We start from the raw sequence: 23350 nt of genomic DNA on the forward strand, positions 1-23350 counted from the left end.
ATTATACAAATGACCAAAACGTCAATGTTACACGGGATTGACAATAAAATTCTAACCTCTAGTAATGATCACATCTATGTAGGATTGACATCGTCTGCACATGATGAGGACCAGGTTGCTGAGAATCTCTTGAGAAATTGCTGCCCAATCCTGCTGTAGTGCTGTTCGTGTTCAATTGCCTTAAAATCCAGGGACCTCGTCGGCCATTCCATGCGTCCAATATCTTCTCTCTCAAACAGTTCTGTGACAGTCACTGTACGAAAAGGTGTAAACATTATCGTTCATAAAGATGCACTCACAGCACCTCTAAAAAGACGCCCTTGAGGAAGAAGAACCTTAGCGGGCTCCAGTTACTGAAGCATCTTGGAAGACGTGTAAGGGTACTGTAACGAGACAAACTACATTAAATAAACAGCTCTTTTTTATAACAACTCATTCCAGACACACATCAACTAAATTATATTTTTTTAAAAACCCGTAAGCAAAATAAATGAAAAAACATGCAACCGGTTCGTATGAATCTTAAATACAAAACCTCTCTCCATAAATTCTCTTGTTTTTTTATTTTGTGTGATCTCTTTAAGTGTTTTTTTTTTATTTCATGCTTGTGTTAGCCAGATTTTGTTTTAGACTTAATAACTCCTCTCCCCTTTGAAGAACATCTCCAGAGAAAACAAAGGAACAGTTATTTATGAACTTATTTATGTACATACTACTTCTCCAAAATTTAGGTTGAAATCAATGCATTATGATGCAATTAAAACATATCACATTAAACTAAACTTTTTAAATATCAAATTAAATGCGACACGCGATTTTTTTAAAACTAGAATTGCTGTACAATATTAAACTTTAAAACTTAAAATTGCTAAATTATTTTTAGACTCAAGCAGTAAGCATTGGTAAACAATTCAGATATCAAATTAGATATCAAATTAAAAAATTCAATTTAGATATCAAATTAAAATATTAAAAAAAAAGATTAGAATGTAAATAAATACTATAATTTAACTTCACAAGAAATATAAACAACGAAAGCACCTATTTACAAATATATAGCCATTTCTAAAGACTGAAGCTAATTAGATCTTTTTTTTAAAAATATCAAAATGCTTTGTTTTATCTTATCTTGATTAGTTTTGAAACCAAACAAAATAGTACTTAACAGTTTTAAACTTCACAAAATTAGATCCAACAATCTTTTTAATTATTTATATACATAACTTAAAAATATTATTTACGAACAGAATCACTTTTCTCTACAATTAAATTCGTTTAACACCAATGCTTTTCAATTTTCAAGTACAATAATTTTGGGTAGACTATATTTGAGGGTGCCCCTTGATTCTCGCCAAGTTGTGATCGCGGTCGATCGCTAAGCTGGGCGATGTTGAAACCCAATCGTGATTCTGATTGGTTAAGATTTTAGCGTTATTTTTAAATGTTCAACGGTATGTAATTTCAGAGGTCCGTTAGTTCTACTTTGGATACCGGCTGGTAAGGTTACTTTTGAATCTGGTCAATAAGATCGAAGGTATGTGGGCAGTCGTAAAAAGGGATTTAAGAAAAAAATGTCACCGCTATTCCGGTATTATAGACGCTATTTTCGATTCGTATTTCGTCGAATTTATGTGGCGATGGAGATACACAGATTCTATTCATGATAAATTTAGATAGTATCTAACTGTTATTAGATAATTCTGTGCACCCAAATCTGAGAATATTTAAGCTTAATCAAGAAGTGAGTTTTTTTTTTCCTTTTCTTTCTGCGACTACTCCATTAATATTTGTTCCGATTCAAAATCCTTTTTATTGGATTTATTAATTTTGCTTATATTGGGTTCATTGCAAGCTTTATCCGATGTTTTGTTGAAATTTTCCAATACTTTATTGAAATATCATAATGCTTTGGCAGCCATTCCTGTTACCACGGTGTTCCGCGCAAATAGGAATGGCGCTAAACATAAGATCCCAATTTCGCCAAGAGACACCCTCAATTATTATATTTTTACCCTTTTGCACTTATACTCGTACTCTTTGATTCGATGATGAAAATTACGTATGGTTCTTAATGTTTTCAGCTTAACCTTTATTTGTAAGAGTTTTAATTTTCCTCGAAATCTTTTCTGATTCAGTTTCAATGATGTATGGATAGTTTTATCATCAATCATACTATTTGGTGACTCTTTTAGATTTACTCTTTGCATAACACTAATTCTATCAAAGTATTCTTTTAGTTTCTTTTTTGAGTTGATGTTTCGCAGTCAGGTCATTTTCTTGTCTCTGCCAAATTGGTTTTTCTCATGAAAGAGGTTTACTTGTTTAGCACTGACTGTCGGTTTCTTTCTTCTGTTCATTCCTACACGACATATGAATCGCTTGCCGAGTTAAAAAATTAATTTACATCTTAAAGTGGGCATAAATTTCGAGACAAATTTGAAACGATTAGTTCTTATTGACTGAAATGAGATGGTTTCGCACAAATTAGTTTTTTTCTCCCCATATTGGAGAATCAATACTTTCAAGCAGCTTAACGCAGAGGTGACAAATGCATGAATTATGAATGACATGCGAAAGTAATAAAGCTAAAAGCGAATAAATACTAATATTGAAATTTAAAAAAAGTTTTCAAAAAATTTCTTCGTTTTTTTCAATCGAGGAATATGTGTTAGTTTCCTATTGCTCTTCTTTAATAATCTAATTGAACCAATATCATTTATCACGGACAGATGGACATTTTAAAAGAATTTAACTGCCAACGATTTCAAATTCATCACCGTATATTTGAGAAATGGCCATAATTTTCTTTTACTAACGAAATGGCCATATTTAGGCAAACGAAAATATTTGGTGAGCTAATAATTTTCTACAATAGGCTAACATTTTGGAGACAAAGTTCAAACTTTTGGTTTTTAGATTATGAATCAACCGAAACCTCAGTTTCACTACTTTTTGACGAGTGTCATAACGATGCTCCAAAATTTGTTAACGTTTGAATCAAAATTCTAGCTTGAAGTAAAATAATCAGAAATTCGATAACTTGATTTGGTCATTTTTTTAACGTTCGAAAAAACAGAAAGTTTTGATAGATTAACGATAGCCTATAATGATCTAACCTTGTGAGGGTAACGTTGAAATTATCATTGTCATCACTGTATACATTAGACTCTTCTTTATCAAAATCACTGTAAACTTTAGGAAATAATTTTCGATATTGTGTTCGAGTTTATACTACAAATATAGATGCATACTACAAATATAGACCAACAGATACTAAACACTTACTTTTCAAACTTAATTTCAAGGAGATAACTCAATGAAACGGTATTTTGGCTCAAATGATGCTCCTCAAATAAATTATTCCAGTAAATTATTTATTTATCACATTTAATTCAAAAAAAATCTTGGATTCAGTAGCATAACTTACTTTAAACATTTAAACTTTTAGAACACCAAAAGCAATCGTTGCCATGAGAACATAAAATGAACTAAAGCAAGTCATTTGAACTTACGTAAAAAATAAGTATTGTTTATGCGAACCTAGAAAAAAGGTAGCAATTTTTAACATTCATTTTCATTCCTTATTTTAGAATTGCTTTTTGGCATGTTTTTTCTTTTTGTTGCTGTACGCATAAATATTTGATGCTGAATTTAACTAAAACTCATATTGTATAAATTGTTAATAGGAGTTATTAAATGTGTTTATTCATCAAGTTATTCATTTTGCTTCAATCCTACGTCTAAATTTCGACTACGAGAATCCTTCTAAGAGACGTTTTTAGATAGTTGTTTCGTAGACGTCTCCTAAGGTCCACCGCATATTTCAGCCATATTACGTCTATAATAGTTATCCATCAGACGCCTGTGCCATTTTAGGTTATACATTTATAAGTTATTTGAAAATAACTAGTAGTAAAAATTCTTTAAATATTGTTTCAACAATAATTTGTTGTTGTTGCTGAGCTAACGAAAATAGCAAGTGAGTTAAGCTAATTCCTTCGTTAGATTACTGATTCAGTTTTAACAGTTATAATAGTATTTAAATGTAAGGAATAAAATTAGGAAAAAATAACCACAACGATATTTTTGTTGCAATAGGTTGTCTATCGCAGGTTAAATTTTTCTACTATAAACCAGCGTTTGGAGGTAAAATTTAATCCTTCAGTTATCGTTAAAAAAGTAAAGCTAGTTTCAGTCATAATCTATTTTTTTTTGGATGTTGAAAACCATTTCACACAACAGTCTGATGATTGGAGACAAAATTATAACTTGTCAAAAATTCTGCAGATCTTACTTTGGCTACAATTTTAGTTTGAGCAATGAGCTAACGAAAATATTTTTGTGAGAGAAAGGCAGCTAACGATTAATATGGGTTACGCTTTGTTTCGGATTTTGTAAATGTAAAAACAATTCATATCAAATTTTTTTTTTTGTTGAAGCTTGCTACCTACAATGGATAAAATTATGCATTTAGACAATAAGTCTCGCTGATTCAGGGGATAGAGGGCTTTTCCTCCCAAAAGGGTGACCTTGGCTCAAATTCCACAGGTGGCTGATCGTTAAGAATTCTACTCCTGGCTTTTACTGACGACTGTGGTGACGTAAAATATCCTTGTTGGTAGATGGGTTCGAACTCCCTTGTACTTAGTGTGAGAGGCTTTCGGGGTTTTTCTTTTCATGTTTCACATTTCTTGTATTCTACTCCATAAGAAAAATCCTTCACGAAGGCTATTTTATGTCAATACTCTTGATCAAAGAGTTCCCCCTGTCTTCTGGGATGTTCTCAAAGTTACAAGGCTAGGCAGTTGCACATTGGTAGACATTAACTCAAAAATAGATCGGCTGTCTGATGCCGGTTATAAAACAAAAGGAATCGGTAAACGCATTGAGAAAAAATCAAAATTATGCTTTCCTGGAGAAAACTTACTTTAAACTTCTTGCTAAAGCTTTTTTTTATGGGTGCGCTGACGAAAACTTTCGCCGGATCAATGTATGAGATTAATATTACATGACCTAACAGTTCGAAACAAAATCAGATTAAAAAAATAATCTTAATCAGCTATAGAAGCTGTTATGATTTCAAAAATGCATGTAAGCAGGTTAGAAGCAAGCATTTCTGCTATAGACAAAATTGTTCTTGGCTGAGGGGGGATGGAGGTTAATGGTTAGTTATTTCGTAGACCAATGGCACGATAGTGGCAATTTAGTCAGCATTCAACACAGATCGCCATTTCCGCAGACGATCGAATGGAAATCGACCTGAATCTGTATAGGTTTCATGAAGCAGCCCAAACACCGTTTTTCCCAAAGATAGTTCAGTTCTTGACCCGCTGAGACATCGGGGCTCTTTTCTTATTGTGGTAAAAAAAAATTAAGCTAGCTGGCTGATAAAAAGTTTTAAGGGCTGTTATAACTTACGATGTTCTCATATAATCTAGGCCTTTGTGGTCAAATGTTAAACTTCACTTCAAAAAGTTGCAGAATTTTTAAAACTTAACAAAACGCTGTTTTGCAGTAATTATTTGGTATATATATATATATATATATATATATATATATATATATATATATATATATATATATATATATATATATATATATATATATATATATATATATATATATATATATATATATATATATATATATATATATATTGCTAATGATACAGAACTACAGCCTTAAATTTAGTAGTAAAATTCAACCTTTTGAAGTTGGATATCAAAAACTTATTTAAATTTATTTAAGCTATATTTTCCCCCTTTTTGGTGCTTAGCATACGAAACTTTTTCCTGGCATAACGTTTAACTAACTATCTAAAATTCGATGGAAAAATCTACAGATTATCTAGAACTTAAAATATCGTCCGCACAAATTACCTTGTTTGAACTCACTCCTGGAAAACATTTAGTTTGCGTCTTTGAACATCAAAATCCGATAAATGGATAAAAAGTTATTCAGAGTGATTCGATTTTTTTGCACCACGTACTTGATATTTATAATTTAATAAAAACTTAAATTATTCATATATTTTTAAAAACCAAGTTCAATTAAAATTTAAACTTCTACAGCTTGAAGACATGAAAGTATCTATTAAATCTTCATCAGTGGGTAAAATAGTGATTGCTTCTGTCACATTATCCGTTATAACATAATATTTTAACATGTATTATTGCGAACTGCAGCATTAGATATCATTAAGTATTATATTATAAAAAAAAATTATTTGTAGCTTTTACTGAACAGCAATCAATAAATTTAATTTAAATACAAGGCACAATACGTTTATACACACAGGTTTATTTATTCATTTATTTATAACCGTCGTTGAATCGCCAACCCAAGACTGCTAATGTTCAACTCCGTAGCCTTGTCATTTTGAACCCAATCCAGACGACAAGGGCACTCCTGGCTCAAGTATTGGGAGAAATTTGTCTTCCTGGGTGACTAATTTGATGGAACTAACCCGCATTTGCGTTATTAAGAGAAGAGAATCACGGAAACCCTCCACGGTTAATCTGACTGCAAGGGGACCCTAACCCATGATCCTACTACCTCTGAGGATATTTTACGTCAGCACATACGTCGATGCAAGAAGGATGCGGAATTAATATCGACCAGCAATCGGGATTTCACCTCATTGAATCACCTCATTGGAAGGCAAACGCTCTATGCCCTGAACTATCACGGCTCCACACACATTGGTTTAGAAAAATAAGATAAAAATAAAATTAAAACTATCCAATAAAAGTCAGCTTTTTTTTTTAAATAAAAGACTGCTTCCTGAATAAAATCCGCTTGGACTTTTTTAGAAAAGGCCAACTTTTATAGCTACTCTACTAACTAATGCTTAAAATGGACAAGCATTTCGGAAACACTATTTGTGGTGGAAGAAAAGGTTTACTGCCTTTGGGTTTATCATTTGATGGCAAAATTTAAATTTGTCATTTTAAGAACAAAATCTTTAACAGTTTGCTCTTGTTATGTTATATTATTTTGTGGGCAAGATAAAAATTTTAGTCAGATTGATCTGTAAACTAATAATTTGCTTTCGGTAATACGTATTATAGCAATTACTAATGAAGTATAACTGCCTATTTTGGTTCATTTTTTAATCATTAAATAAAACAGCGATTGTAAAAAATATTAATTGCGATATTCATCCAAAAAAAAAATTAAGCTTTCTTATTAAATTTTTTTTTAAAAATATTGAGGCGCTCAACGCTGTTTAAATTGTATTGCAAAGAAAACTTCGAAAAAAATCAAAATAGCGATTAAAATAACAGCTAGTGTTTTTACTATTTTTCTAAATTTATACAATGTGCAAAATAAAGAGTGGACATCCTGAATAACGTATGATCTAATGATCGGATATTTTTTTCTGGATTCTTAGGACTGAATCTTAATAGTTTATGTCTTAACCTATAAAATTTAATTATCGGAAGATAATTCAGGCTAAAAAATAATATCTGATAAATATTTATTATTTTATTAAGTAATAACCGAAAAAAACTTGATTTCTGAGGCATAAAAAAAACTTACATAATTTTAAAGTATCTAATTTTAAATTATCAATAAACTAATTTGATAACTTTAATTTATCAAATTTCAATTCAAAACTCGAACAAAATCGCTCGAATAGTTTTTGAGATATCAAATTTTGAATATACGATTCAAGATATAACATTAAGAAAAAGAGATTTTGAAGAGTATTTCGGTGACTAAATGTAAAACCAATATGAAAGTTTGATGATGCGTTTCTTGCTAAACTTTCTAGAAAAATAACAGCGATAAAGCTGGAAATCTATTAAGTTATGAAAGAAGCAAAAATAAATTCTTCTTAGCCTAATTAACAGGGCCATTGGCATGTAATAAACACTAAATTACTTAATATTTTCACAAGAAATTTCAATGCATAGAACGAAAAATTTGAAATTTCAACATTAGTTGCTGTTATCATTAAGATAATTTCAACAGCAAAATAATGAACAACGACACTATTTAATTGCATTTATTTTTGATTTACCAATGCCCATATTTAAAATTGATTTGTCATAAAGGTTTGATGGAGTGCAATTTTTGAACCTAATCCAAACATTAAAATCCCAACATGCATGGAGTAATTCCAAGGATAAATAAAAATATTTTCAGAAGAGATTGCAATTAGCATTAAATTATTTTAAAAATTATGTAATATTTTTAATTTCAAAAAATACTTATATTTGTATTATATTAAATTTTCAAACACAATTTTAATAAATCTATTTTAGCAAAACATTAAAAAAAAAATGTTTTCAAATCTACTAAACCAAAGGTTTTTTCAGTACGAAGTTTTTTTCATATTTTTTCAACTTAATAGTAAAAAATTAACAAAAATTATAATACTTTTAACTGAATATGGCATGCGCAATTGTAAAAAAAAATTGTTTTACTGTTGTATTAATATTTCAAGAAACGTATAGTTGTAACAAATTTTAACATATCTGACGGATGTAAACAAATCGGGTAACACTCAATGCATTTATATAAATGTTTAGAAAAAGATTACGTAGTCATTCTTACTTTTCAAGATAAAATAAAAATTCAAATTTTTCTTTTTTAAATTTTCAAACTGTAACGATATTAACTACATGCATCTTTAAACATACATCTCACATCTGTTTTTATGTTCCAGAAATGAATGGGGTGTATTCAATCTTAAATTGTTTGATGGCTTTAAAATAGTCGTCAAACAATAGACGTCTCCTTAGTATTTATTATAAGGATTCCTCATCTTGGCCCTCTGTGGATGTATTTTTTCTTTGTTCTCACCAATTTACAAAGGGGAGTCGTGGTGGCTCTGGGGATAAAGTGTTGGGTTCGAACCCTAGCGATGGCTGATCAATACGAATTTCGCATCCGTCTCGCACAGATCACAGTGCCGACGTAAAATATGATCAGTGGTAGATGGATCATGGATTAGACCCTTGCCGACAGTCTAACCGTGGGAGGTTTTCGTGTTTTCCCCTCTTTGAAACGAAAATGTGGGCTAGTTAAATCAAAAAATACTTCACGAAGGCAAATTTCTCCCCATACTTGATCCAGCAATTCCCTTGTCTTCTGGATTGAGTTCAAAATGACAAGGCTACGGAGTTGAACATTAGTAGTCGTAAATCCCCAAAATTGGGTCGAATGTCCAACGACGGTTATAAAATAAAATTTACAAAGGGGTAGGAGTTAAATCAATTCTACAGATTCGGAAAAAGCTTTTTCAAAGAGATTTTCACAACTGATCAAATGATAGTTATTTAAGCATATCCCTTGTTGCTTGATGGGCATTGGACAGGGGGACATTTAATGACCAGCGTGTAAAAATACGTACTTTTTACTTTTGTTAAAAGTAAGAAAATTGCCATGCATGCATAAAGCGAAAAATTTTCTTGATGGTATTTTTCCACTATGGATAAAAAAATCTCTTTTTAAGTTAAGGAAAGTGAAAAAGATTGTGTACATCAAAATTCAAGTTTATTGGAATCAAAGTTTAAGAAAATATTCCTCGTGTTCTGAAATCTGTTGTTTTGAGCGGAGAAAGAAAGCTAGCAAAAAGAACTAGCAAAGTTATTAAGGGTTTTATATAGTATAAATAGTATTACTGTAACTAGAAAAAAAACTAAAAGTGTTTTTGAATCTTAATTGAGAAGTTAAAATTGAATTTTTTATGGAAACAGGTTTAGATCTTAAAATTTATGGAACATGAGAATAAAATTCTTACCTGAATTATGGAGTATCACATTATCAGAAAAGAAGGCCGCAACTTGTTCTGTAAAAATTGCAAATAAAATAATGTAAAATATGTTAATAGGCATTTCAAACAATAAAATTCATTAAAAAATTAATGATACTTATATTTTACAAAATGTAAGTGTGCACGGTGCAAAAGATCATAAGAGCAGGGAAAAACGAGACAGTAACTTATAGTTTGTCTATATAAAGAACTCTCCTTAGGATAAAGTCTAAAACCGTCTACTGTTATGGAAATCAGTAAACAGCAGAAATAATTAATCACAAGAGCGTACTTTTATTAACGTCAATGTTTCATTAAATTTGGTAATAAGCACTACCGGTATTATGGTAATTGGTGTAGTTTTAATAGGTAGCAAAGATACTAACGGTACAGTGTATTTTATTAGTCTATTTGGTACCTATTAAAACTGCATCAATTCTGCGCAGTTTTATAATAGATATTGTTATTATAGATTTGTATTACCAATGTGAATTATCTTTATACCCTCCAAGGGCTCAATTTTAAGAACTGATTGGATGGAAATTATAAGTAAATCAAACAAGCAATTTATTTCTCATTATTAGTCGTAAGTAAATTATACTTTTACAAGCTTTTAACTAATGTACTTTATTATGCATGCATATACCTATAAATTAATTACATGTTTTGTGCTCAAATAATCATCTCATTTTCAAGAAAGTTGAATCTTAGTGAAAATAAATTTTAATTTAGAAAATTTTATGTTTGATTGTCTGCATTTTTAGCATTTTAAGATAGTAGTTTAAAAAAAATCTTAGTAAAATTTAATGAAAGTTGTTAAAAAATTCACTGAAAATTTGAAAAAAGTTCAGAGGGAATGTATTGTCTCCGATTCTATAACATAATTTAATAATATATATTAATTAGTCAATTGTTAGCATTAATTAGTTAGCTCTTGAGTTCACCCTTTTGAGCTGTTAAGACCGACACTTATTAGTTTTCATCAATCCGATCATTAGAACAAAAGCTATGCAGAGTTATCTCACTTTCTCTCTCTCTTTTTTTTAAGTGGTCCATTTGAGCTGCTAAATTTGAATGAAATCAGAATGGGATGTTATTCATGCAAATTCATTGTTTCTACAGCAAAATTTATTCTTTTAGTTGCATTTGTTTTTGCTATTATTATATGAAATTTTAATACTTTACGAACACTTAATACTTATCAAAACGATTTACATGATTTTAATACTTATCAAAACAGTTTAAAAAGATGGTACAATCGTGTCGATTTATTTATTTTTACAAATGATTTTTTTTTTTAAATAATAAATTTTTTTTGTTTGTTTCTTTTTGGTAATTTAGTATATTTAATGTCACATTCATCATAATGCACTTTTTTTGGATCTTGGTCCAATAGATGCGACTTTTTATATAGTAATTTTGCCAAACGTATTTCATTTTTTTTTGTTTTAATATTTATTTTCAGCCAGATTCTTCAGAAAAAAAAGAGCCAGAATGTTAATTTTTATCGAGATGATTTATAGAATTCCTACTTCTCTTATTTACTAAGGAAACATGATATATACTTATTACTAAATTATATGAATAATTGATAAATTAAGTTATTAATTAATATCAGAAATTAATATTCAATTTTATTAATCAATTAACAGAATAATTGATAAATCTATTTTATTAATATGAAGAGATTGAGTCGAAGAAAAATAGAACTATAGCCATGAATATTAAAAAAATTCTTTAAATCTGAAACAAGTCTTATAGTTGGAGGTTTTAAGGCAATTGTTTCGCTTTCAAATTCCAAACTTCTCCAGACTAAACTTTCAAACTTACTCAAGTGGAAATTGGAATTTAGTTAATTTTTATATCTGAATGACAAAACTACCCATCGAATTTTTGGGGGCTATTTCTATATCATGACGCCCGGTGGCTGAGTGGAGCCACAGGTCCTTGGTTCGATCCTTGGGCCGGGCAAGGTTGACTCAGCCTTTCATCCCTTCAGTAGGATTGATGAATGAGTACCATGGGAACTAAACACTGTTTCGTGCTCGGCTGACCCCCTAACCGGAACATCTGCTCCTGCACTCCAGAGCCCAAGGTCAAGAAAACTAAGATGGGCACAGTAGGCCTTGGCCCTCTATGGGGTGTCGCGCCACTGAGTTCAGTTATTTCTATATCATCAGTCCAGAATCTTATTTTCAATCAAGATTAATAATAATGTTCTTTGTAGACTTGGAAGTAAAGGAAATGTCTTTTAGCTGTCACCGACGTTTGTGATGCTGTAGTGTGTCTACCAATACATAAACACAATTCTAGTTCACTAGTATATAAGATATGTTAACTCGCCTCAATGTTGGGGTACCTTTTCACAGATGAATTGTCGATATGACTCTCCCCACAATGCAATTGATATTAAACAACCTTGCAAATTTTATTTTTAAAGTTTTTCTGTTTAATAAAATTTATTTTCACTTTTGTTTTACTTTAAGTCTCATGTATTTCGTTTTTGAAGATTAAGTTATAAATAATTTTGTGCTCATCTTGTAGCTCACTCGAGAATAGGCATCTGAATATTTTTTTTAATTCTAGTTATATTTCTATAATGAATTTTGTTAGGTCTGAAAGTGAAAAAAACTGCAAGCAAAAATTAATTATTCACGCATCTGCCTTGTAAAATTGTTTTTGTGAATGACCTAAAAAGAATGATCCTAAAATATAATTTTCTTTCAAGCCAGCGCAATTTTAACAAGTTTTTATATTAACTATAAAAAATGTAATAATCAAACAAAGAGAAACTATTTAGTTTCAAAAGATTAATAAAGACAAAAAAAAATTCAAGTTGAGACTTTCTATTATAAGCTACATATCGGAAATATATGTTTTTCAAAAATGAAATTTGTTTTATCAGTTTTAGAAAAATCTATTTCAGCGTTTATAGCATTAGCATTAGCAATAGAGAGAAAACAGTTGCGAAGCCACTTTTTATTGAAATCAGTAACGAAGCACTTGCATTGTTTTTCATATTGCACGACAGAACTGGAGCCGAAGTAAAATTGTTGCTTGGGTATTGTTTTTGGTTATTATTTTTTATTGGCGAGGCAGCTAACCCAAGATTTTGGTGCGATAATGGTTTTTTTTATTATTATTTTTTTATACAAAAAACTGGCGCTTTCGGTAAAATTTAAATACTGCAGTTTGAGAAAAATTATATGAACTTGAAATTAATTAACTTTACATAAACTTTAGATAAATTAGATTTTGTTTGGGTGAACGGGAGGACAAAATTTTTTAAAGGAACAACAATTTGCTAAAATGGGAGACAAAGTTCTAACTGGTGTTTTTTGATCAGAATTAAGATAAAATTCGTTTTCTGGGAAAAAGAATCGCAATATTTTGTCAAGGCCATATTGTAAGAGAAGTTTAAGTGAAACGAACCGTTTTAGTGGGGTAAGGATTGCCTACTATGGATTTTGTTTAAAAGCAAAATTCAAGCCTCGGGTTTTTTTAAATTAAAAACTTGTATTGGCCATTAATCACTTTAATTTACAAGTGGGTTTTCCTTATATAGCTTAAATTTCAAGGCAAAAAATTCAAACTTTCAGGTTGTAGATCAAAAATCGTCGCTTTGAAACTAAACCGTGGTAACTCAAAAAAGCAAGTTTTTCAGGAGAGTGATTTCAAACTTTCCGCGCTAATGCTAATCGCGGGAATGCGATGACGATTTACTGCTCTCTAAATTAACTTAATGGAACTATAAAGATAACAGGTTGTTTTTCTAAAAGGGTGATTTTTTTCACACAAAATGACCCAAAAATCTCATTTTTTGACTTTTTTGAGTTACAACGGTTTAGTTTCAAAGCGACGAAATGATCTAAAACGTTTCTTCGTAAATACTATAATAGACTAAAAATATTTTTCGGGGGATAATGGTTTGCTTAACGATTTTCTATAATGGACTTGCTATTAGGTTAAAAAAATAACAAAACTTATTTCCTTATATACTTGATGACTTTGGAGAAGCTAATGATAATTTTTTTGATAGGATAACGATTTACAATGAGTACGCTAACGGCAAAATTACTTTAGATTAAGCGACGAGTTAACGAAAATGTTTGGAGGGCGGACGAGATCTAAATGCTTCTTACAATGCGTTAAATTTTAAGACAAAATTCAATTTTATATTTGCCCACTTTACAATTTAGGCTGAATTTGCTTTTTACCGAAAATTGTTTGGAGGGATAACGGCATCCTACAATAAACTCTAATTTCAGGCAGACAATGGTGCTGGTGAAATGGCTTATGGTGTTTCAGATAATAACTTAACTATATCTTAATTTGAGCCGTGGTAGTTCAGGGGATAGAGCCTTCAAATGAGGTGAACGGGGTTTGATTCCCAGCGAAGGCCAGTCGATACGGATTCCGCACCTGGCTCGCACCGACCGCAGTGCTAACTTAAAATATCCTCAGTGGTATACCGATCATGGGTTAGAGTCTCCTTGCCATCAGGCTACCGTGAAAGGTTTTCAAAAAGTCCTTCTGGAAGGCAAATTTCTCCCAATACGTTACACAGGAGTTCCCTTGTCTTCTGGATTAGGTTCAAATTTGCAAGGTTATGGAGTTGAACATTAGCAGTCGTAAACCCAAAAAAGTGGATCGGCTGTTCAACGACCGTTATAAAATTATAAAATATTTCTTAATTTGATAACTGTTTTTGGATGGAAGGCTTAACATTTATCTACAAGAAATTAATGTTAAATTGCAAAATTCAAACTTTTTTTTTTAACCCAGTTAGTCTTTTTGCTGTAGTTTTTTAAATTTTTGATCGACGGCTTAGTGGAAATTTTGACGAAATAACACAAAATAGTAATTTCTCACAATAAGCTAAGAGTTATGAAGAATTTTGGTTCAAAAATTAGCTTAATCAATCATAAACTGCTTTGGCTAAAAAGCACTTTTGGGTAGGTTAAAATAAAACATTCCTGCAACAATAGAACAGTGGCTCATAGATATCAAAGATCTACAATTTCATGACCAATGCAATGATGTTCAGCATTTACTTTACTTTCTGGGCAAGTTGGCAAAAAATAATTTGGAGTTGGTGTGCTTCGAGTAAACATCTAAGCCAATCCATCCCAACATTATCGCAGTGAGACTTTTTTTAAAATCTTTTTGTTTTAAAGAGAAATTTTTTTAAGTTGGTTGGCTAATGAAAGTTTTTGATGCCAAACAGAGGCTTACGATTTACTGTTAGGGTCCAACTGAGTTGTTAAATTTGAATCTTCTAAAATCATGAATTTTTACTTAACAAGAAAGTTAACAAGACTGCTTTCGTCATTATTTTCAGTTGGGTTAATGTTTTTTTTAATTATCTATAGGTGGAGTGGGTAACAAAGTTTTGGTTGACAAATGTCTGGTAATTATTTCCTACAATGGGGCAAATTTTGAACTCAAAGTCCGATTTCTTTTTATTTTTTATTTTATATCATAACCGTCGTTAAACAGCAGTACGAATTTTCAGTTTACGGCAACCAATGTTCAACTCCGTAGCCTTGTAATTTTGAGCACAATCCAGAACTATTGGATCAAGTATTGGAAGAAATTCCCCTTCATGGATGACATTTTAATGGAACTACCTCTCATTTGCGTTACGTGGAGAGAAAAACCATGAAGACCTCCCACGGTTAGCCTGGCGACAAAGGGGACTCTAACCCATGATCCGTCTATCACTGAGGATATTTTAAGTCAGCACTGTGGACGGTGCGAGGCGGGTGTGGAATTCAAATTAACCTGCCTTCACCGGGATTCGAACCCAGTTCACCTTATAGAGGGGCGAGTGCTCAATCCCCTGAGCCACCACGGCTCAAGTCCAACTTCTTGTTCAATTCCATAGACAGCAAGTAGCTAAACTTGTTAAATAAACTTGTGAAATAAACATATTTAGCTTTCGGGACGCAAAGATAAATAACACAAATGCCATTAGAAGGTATTAAGTGGGACAGGCAGCAGTACTACGTTGAACAATGATTAACAAAGTTAAGAAAGGGAGGTTTTTTATTTATTTATTATAAATCATTTTAGTTTATGAATATGTTTCACCTACTGTCACAGTAACACTTTGCGAAATGTTAACAATTTACTCTTTTATTTAAATCTTATCTTTTAATTTTTTAATCCTTTATTTCTTTTTTATTTATAGAATTTATTTCACACGAAATTTCCCTAGTGAATTTCTTAAATTAGGGTTTCGTCTTCTCGATTTAAATGCAAATAATTTTTTTAAATATCTTGTTTGGCAAAACTTCACTTTTCTTATTATAAAGAATATTAACTTTCTGTTCTCTTCTCTTCGCTGGTCATCACGGTTATTATACTTCCTGTGGGGAGAGATGCCCCTCTATACCCGCCTTTATTTTTTCTTCATTTATTTTTTCAGGGGGGCTTAATCAATTTGATTCGTCTGATTTTCAAACTCTTCGCTCTTTAAATTTAGTAGTCTCTCGCTTTTTTGGATCAATACCAATTAACGAATTTTTTTTAAATATTTAACACTTTAGGTCCGAATCGAGAGAAATTTTTTTTACATCCTTTTTCTTTGCTTTTAAGTTTAATAAAATCCTCGAATCGTACATTTCTGTTAATTGAATATCTACTTTTTAAAACTTTAATTTTCTTTAACATTAAAGACCTTTTCAAATTTAAGCATTCCTTCTGCATTTATCTTGATGATCATCATTTAAATTTGTCTTTTTCTTGTATCTTATTCTGATGCACGACGCTTTATGTTAAATTCTCTTGTCCCCCATTTCTAATTCAAGGCTTTTTTTTGTTAAAATTGTGTCAAAAGATACGTTTTACTGGTAAAATTGTGAATTTGTTCTAAATGCATGTTGTGCTAAACTAAAAGAATATGGGAATACACCATTTTATTTGTGTTCATTTTTGCGATGGTTTTTCATTTTTTTTATTTCTGTATGCGGTGAGTAATTTGGTTGTTGATTGGTTGTTATTTTGAGTAATGTTATTGATTTGAGTACAGGTTTTACTTCACTTTGTAAACATCTCACCTTGTAAAATACTAGGCTTGTGTCTGGCTATAGCACGTCATTGTCTTATTTATTTATGATCATGATTAATGTTAGTTTTCACCTTATTTCAAATTTGGTGATACCAATTTATCCAAACCTCACACTTTGTGACCTATTGGGTTATCCAACGACATCATTGTACCACTTTTATTTAATGATCACGTTCATCGTCATCATAAATGGCACGACAGCCCAAGGCGGGTCTTGGCCTTCTGAAGAAGTTTTTTCCATGCTAAGCTTTTTCCTGCAACCGAATTTCCAGTCCTTAGTTTTTAAGACCAAAAGGTCTTTTTTTAAGCCATCTATCCATTTCAAATTCGGTATGCCTTTTTTTCGTGAACCAACAGGTCTGGCATTGAAGTTTCTATTTTTGGTACGATATTCATCCATTTTGAAATAGTGGCCTGCCCATTTTATTCGTCGCTTAATAAAGTCAGTAATATCAGGCTCATTATATGAGTGATAAGGCTCTAGATTTGTCCTTCTAAGGTACGCACCATTTTTTTTTTTAAATTCCTCCAAAAATACTTCTCAAGACCTAAATCTCAAAGGTACCTAACATAACCTTCGTACAAGATATGGTCCAGGTTTCAGAAGCATATGTTAAAATTTACCTTAAAAGAGATTTATATCATAAAACTATCGTTTTTCTATGAATTACATTTTTTAAATTTATCTTCGAATTCCATTGAAACAACTATTGGCATGTTGTTATATGATCACGTTCCCCTTAATTTAATTAATCTTGATCCTATTTCCGGCCTTAATTCGTTTGTGTGTTACATACTTATAAAACTCACTATTGCCTATTTTTAACTCAATGACTATATCCAAATGCAAGTACAAATTCCAAGATATAAATATTATTACAGTATCAAAAAAAAATATGTAAAAAGGAAATCGGTGTTCAATCTAAGTCAAATGGTCAAACTTGAGTCATTTCTTTTCATTGCAAATTTTATTTCAGTTGATTTTTGAGAATAAAATGAAGTTCATTCAAAGATTTTCCCACTAAAGTAAAAATTAAAATTTGTGGGTTTTTTGAGAAAAATTAGTTTAATTGTTTTTGGCATTATTTTTTAACGGGTAATGCTAACAAAACAATTTCGATGGGTATTAGATTTCCTACAATTTGTTTGATTTGGAACCTTTGTCACTATCAACGATAACTTTTTTTAAGGGTAGTGCAATTATTTCCTACAATGGACAAATGCTTAGAAACAAATTAAAACTTGTGGTTTCTAGGTTAATATTAACATGCTCCAGCCAATTTTTTTTTTAATTAATTAGAACTTTTGGGTGTGTTATTGATTTCCCACGATGGGTAAACATTTGAAGAAGGCTAATGTACGTTCAAACTTTTATTTCTTAGTCAAATATTAGCTAAGATATGGCTTTGCATGCCTCTTTTGGTAGGTTACCTGATTTAGCAAAACGTCTACTGAAAAATAACATTTTGAGGTCAAATTCGATATTGTGGTTACTAGCTAAAAAATTAATTAAAACTTGTTTTGGCTATTTTTATGAAGTCCGGTTTGTAGTTCATACAATAGGTCAAACCAATTTTGGCCAAAAACTGCATTTGAGCAAGTGATTTAACATTGCTAATATTTTGATTCCAGGAATTCTGGGAACTGCAAAGAAAAAATTCAAATTTGAAGATTTAAGGACAATGTATTTAGAGTGTATTTTGCCCTGCTATGATGTTTTGGTGGCTGGACTAACAAAAATTCAATTCGGACTAGAATTTACTAATATTTTTCTACAATGGGTTACCGATTGGAGATAAAACTGAGCCTGTTTTTATGTTAAAATGTAGTTATAACCTATCAATCCAAAAACTTTTTGAAAATGGGTTAATCTTATGGTAGTGACTTTCTCCTACAAAGGACTTAACCAGGCATTGTAAATGGCAAAATTCATATTTGTGATTTCTTTTGTCAAAAAAAGAGCCGACACTTGCTTATTAAAGCAATATATAACTTGTAAACTTTCCACTATTTTTTCTGAAATTAGCTGTAACTTGTTTAGGACATTTTGTTTTATAAAAATGGGCAAATAAAAATTTCTGATGGACTAAGGAGGGCTAGCAATTTCCTACATTCATTGCTGTCAGTTAAAACATATTTCATAACTTCGGTTGTGTTCATGAAAATTAATGTTTTTTTTTAGTAATTAGTATACGCTATACAACATTAAAGAGTATTGAAGCAATAGTTTCATAGAAAATGTGTGTTGCAATTTGCAACACGCAAAAATTTGAATGTAACAAGGGAAAAAATCTTACCAGAACTAGGTCGCTCTACATTATACAATTTGCACACTAGCTTCCCTTTGAAAAAATTAAGGGCACAACTTTTCCTGCAAAAATTACAAAGAAAACAGTTAGCAATGTTTAAATAAGCCTTTTAATCACAAAATTAAATTAAAGAAAATTATATTCAAAACACTTTTAATAAAAACAACAAATATATGCATGGTGCAAAAGAAAGAGAAACAAGTGAGTAACATAGAAGAGGTGGCTTAAGTTTTTAATGCATTCTTATAACACTTGCTTGATTATTTCATAAAGATGTATATTGAACAATAAAAATGAATTAAAAATTATTATGCAAAAGAATTGGTTTATCTTTCCCTCACAATGCATGCATGTGATTTACCATTAAACAGATATAGACAAGCTGACTTACAGGATTGGGAGGATTTTCTTTTTATGTAAATTTCCAGCTGTCTCTTGTTTATTAAATCAAAAATTCGCTGTAACCGAGGAAAATTTTTAGATAGCTCACGATTTTTTTCGATTTGTTAATGGAGGATTCCCAAAAGGTGCCCCGTCAATGGATCGACGTCTACAGATGTCCGGGAAAAGAAGTACCAACACTTAGAACTTTTAATTTTTAAAACCTATAATTATATTTAGGTAGAATGCGCAAAAAAAAAACCGGACCACCCTGAATAACTTTAGATCGAATAATTTTTACGTTCTAGGACTCGATCTTAATGGCTTTAAATGAAACAAAATATCGTTTTTAAAAAGTTAATAAATATATTTTTCATTAAATCTAAATAAAATTATAAATAATAAAAAAATATTTAGATAATAAAAAAATATTTAGATGGTCATAGGTCAATGAATTATTTTTTTGTAATTTAACCACATTTGCGTTTTATGAGGGAGGGAAAAGGCTACATAAGCATAAAATCGAACGTAATAATTGATCATGAAAAGGTCATATGTATTCTTTATAATGTTTACAGTTTTTTTTAAAATAATTTTTTTAAAAAAAAGTCTTCTTTTAACTATAAAAGTGATTTTTTTTTAATTCGGAAATATATCTTCTTCTATGAAATAAAAGAAATTTTGTTAAAAAGACAATACTCACAAGCAGTATACATGTGGATTTTTTAATACCACCCACGTGAATACAGCTTGTGTGTTTATCAGCAGCCATATTCCGCCGTCTTAGACTCAACACGAACTCTTAGAACTAATTAAGTGATGATCATATTGTTCATTTAATGTTTTAACAGTTGACAGTACCTTCTGCAAATTTTTTGCGAGGTCGCTCTGCATGAAATTCAATTCAAAATTTATCACGAAGAGAAATTCTACTTGAGATTACTTATGAAACTTTCCTACGGCATTCAAACATGTTTTGATGTTCTTCAATTTTGATACATTTTTTCTCTTCTCTGAAATATTAGTTATGTTAATGTTGTATACTATTTTGCTTACAGTTCAAGAAGAATTATAGTAAAAATATGTAAAGGCTAATCGTATGCGTAATAATCTGTATGCGAAATTGCTTGTTAATTAATTTTGAAAGGTGTTCTGTAATTACCACTCTTAATATATATTTTAAAATCTTAGTCAACATTGTAGTAAAAACAAATAACGAATTAGTGCTCGCCAATAAATAGTTTAGTGAAGAAAGAATTAAAGTGCGCTATCCAAGTCACTTTAAAAAGGAAACTGAGGTTAAAAACATCTAAACCAGTTTGACTGCCAAAGAAAATGGAGAGGAGTTGAAACGTGATTCTTGTGAATATTTCAAACTTTTATCGGACAATCAAACTGGTTTTGTTTTTATTTTTCTGTCTTCGCAAGAAATTTGAAACAGTTTGATGATGCATTTCTTTATTCTCCAAATATTAAATTATCTCCCAATTAAGAGTAATTTGCATCTCCCAATTCATTAAGTTATTTTGTTTTTACTTCTGACAAAGTTTCTAAAAAGGCCTAAACTAAAAGTGGTGAGCACAAGTACCCAGCATATGATTTTTTTTAACAATTTATTTCAGATTTCTGGTTTTTAAGTTCATATTCAGTCTCTGTTGTAATCGGAAATTCTGTCAGAGGACAGAAAAGCGTCATCTATGATTTTGAACACACTTGTCAAATACCTCGTGTTACGTGATTTCAAGGCTTTTAAAATATTTCCTGTTTAATTGCTGTATACTGAAACTGTTAATTAATTTCACTTTATTGCTTAATAACTATTTATAGAGTTACAAGGCCTCCTAAAATGCTTATATTAAAAGACACTGAAAAGCTAAGACATTTAATTATATATGCAAAAATATCCCACTTTTTACACTAATAGAGAGGTTATGGAATAATTTATTTTGTTGAACTTGTTTTAATTTAGTTTTGAGTGAAGTTAACCTGCAAATAGGCAAATGGAAATTATTTCGTTATAGTGTATTATAACCAACAAACCTTGTTTGGTTAAATAATAAATTCATAAGTAATAAGTTAAAATCTTTCACTGGCATGAATAAATAAAATTAAAGTAATAAAACATAGAAACCAAATCTTTTACTGGAAAAGCTATTCATTTAAAATTGTAAAAATTACTAATAGAATTTATATGGAGCTCAAAAATTCTGATTGTGATCATTTTTAAAAATAATTTCTTCTTCAAAAAGTAGACGGGGGGGGGGAGGTGAAAATCCTTTTGCACTAAGGATGATGCTTTTAAGCAGGGCGTCTTTTGGGAGATCTTAAGAGAGTTAGAATCTCCAATAAGTTATTAAAAATAAACTGTTGCATGACTGGTGCTTAAAATTAAAAAATTGCAATGCATAAAACAGTTAAGAAAGAAAAATATGGATGGAACTTTCTACTCGTACTTACAGTTTTTATCTTTCAAAAGCTACAATTCCTCGTATTCAACTTCAAGAAAGGGAGTCAGGCAATGTTTTAATCTGGCATATGAGTCAGGCCTTCACTTCTCTGTGGGATCCTTAAAAGTTGAAATATAATAAATTAGTTTTCTCTGATTACAGGAAAAGTGAACATAAACTAAAGAGAAAATGTGAAGTGAATATTTGAATCCATTAATTCAAAGGGCCAAAAACGGGATGAAACTGAAAATCACATTATTTATCGCGTTACTTGTATACAGATGGGTTTATTTGTATACATTTCCTAGAAAGTGTAATGTTTCTTTCTAATGATAGTGTTCTGTAAGAAATCTTAATTCTAAGTTGGTTTGATAAAATTCATAGTCTGAAATAATACTTATCTTTTAGATTTTACACATTTGTTTTGGTCCCGGCATTTGAATAGTTATAGACGAGGGCTATTCCAAATTTTTATTTTGTCTCAAGTTCTAGCAGTTCATACAAACTTTCGATTGGACATATTGAAAACTACAAATTTGAAATTTGTCTACAAACGTTAAATTGTTTAAGAAAAGCACTCAACAAGAATTGCATTAATTCACCGGCCAATAAAAAGAGTTAATGCCACCAAGATCTCCGCACTTGACAAACCATTATTTCTATCTATGGGGTTATGTGATAGACAGGGTGCATGTTGTTGTTCATTTACGTCGCATTAGAGCTGTACAATGGGCTATTGGCAACGGTCTGGGAAACATCCCTGAGGATCATCCGTAGACATGCCATAACAATTTTGATCCTCTGAAGAGGGGATGGCACCCCCACTTCGGTTGCCCAACGACCTGCACGCGAAGTCGAGCACTTTACGGTAGAACAGTTTAACGAGGACCAATACCGCACACCCTCGGTCCCTACGCTGACTGCTCCAAGTGGTCACCCACCCGCACACTGACCGTAGCCAGAGATGCTTGACTTCGGTGATCTGCTGGGAACCGTGTCTTAACGATCAGTCAACTGCGGGACACAGGGTGCATGTGCTTCTTATGTCCAAAACAATTGAACTCAAAAAACGCATTTCTAATGTGCTTGCTTCGTCAACTGTACAAATGCTTCAAAATGTGTGGCGTGAAATGGATTACATCTTATATGTTGTCCGTGTAACCAGGGCAAACCAAAATCTGTGGCATGTATACAAAATTTTGAAGTTTCTTCTACATTCTGTTAAAATTTTATCGATAAATTCTTTTTCGTCAAATAGTTACAGCCGTTTGTAATGACTAGATTCATTTAGAACTACCCTGTTCTCTTAAAAACCCTACAATTGCTGAATCATAATGAACCAGAACTAGTTGTGTATCATAAAATATCGATGACGTCA

General features: G+C 31.0%; 1 protein-coding gene across 1 annotated transcript in view; it reads right to left on the reverse strand.

Moving 5' to 3' along the window:
- The window catches only part of LOC147812638 (NBAS subunit of NRZ tethering complex-like), a 40042-nt gene that overhangs the window by 8743 nt on the left and 7949 nt on the right, over window positions 1-23350 (reverse strand). The window contains exons 3-6 of the mRNA XM_087161964.1: window positions 21983-22091; window positions 19133-19206; window positions 9752-9799; window positions 57-383 (exon numbers count right to left, since the gene is read on the reverse strand). The gene's annotated coding sequence lies outside the window, so the exon portion shown is untranslated. The remainder of the gene's footprint in view (window positions 1-56; window positions 384-9751; window positions 9800-19132; window positions 19207-21982; window positions 22092-23350) is intronic.

Source organism: Parasteatoda tepidariorum, chromosome 4 (genome assembly GCF_982258835.1).
Source record: "Parasteatoda tepidariorum strain Cologne lab strain chromosome 4, Ptep-v5.0, whole genome shotgun sequence".
Lineage (NCBI taxonomy): Eukaryota > Metazoa > Arthropoda > Arachnida > Araneae > Theridiidae > Parasteatoda > Parasteatoda tepidariorum.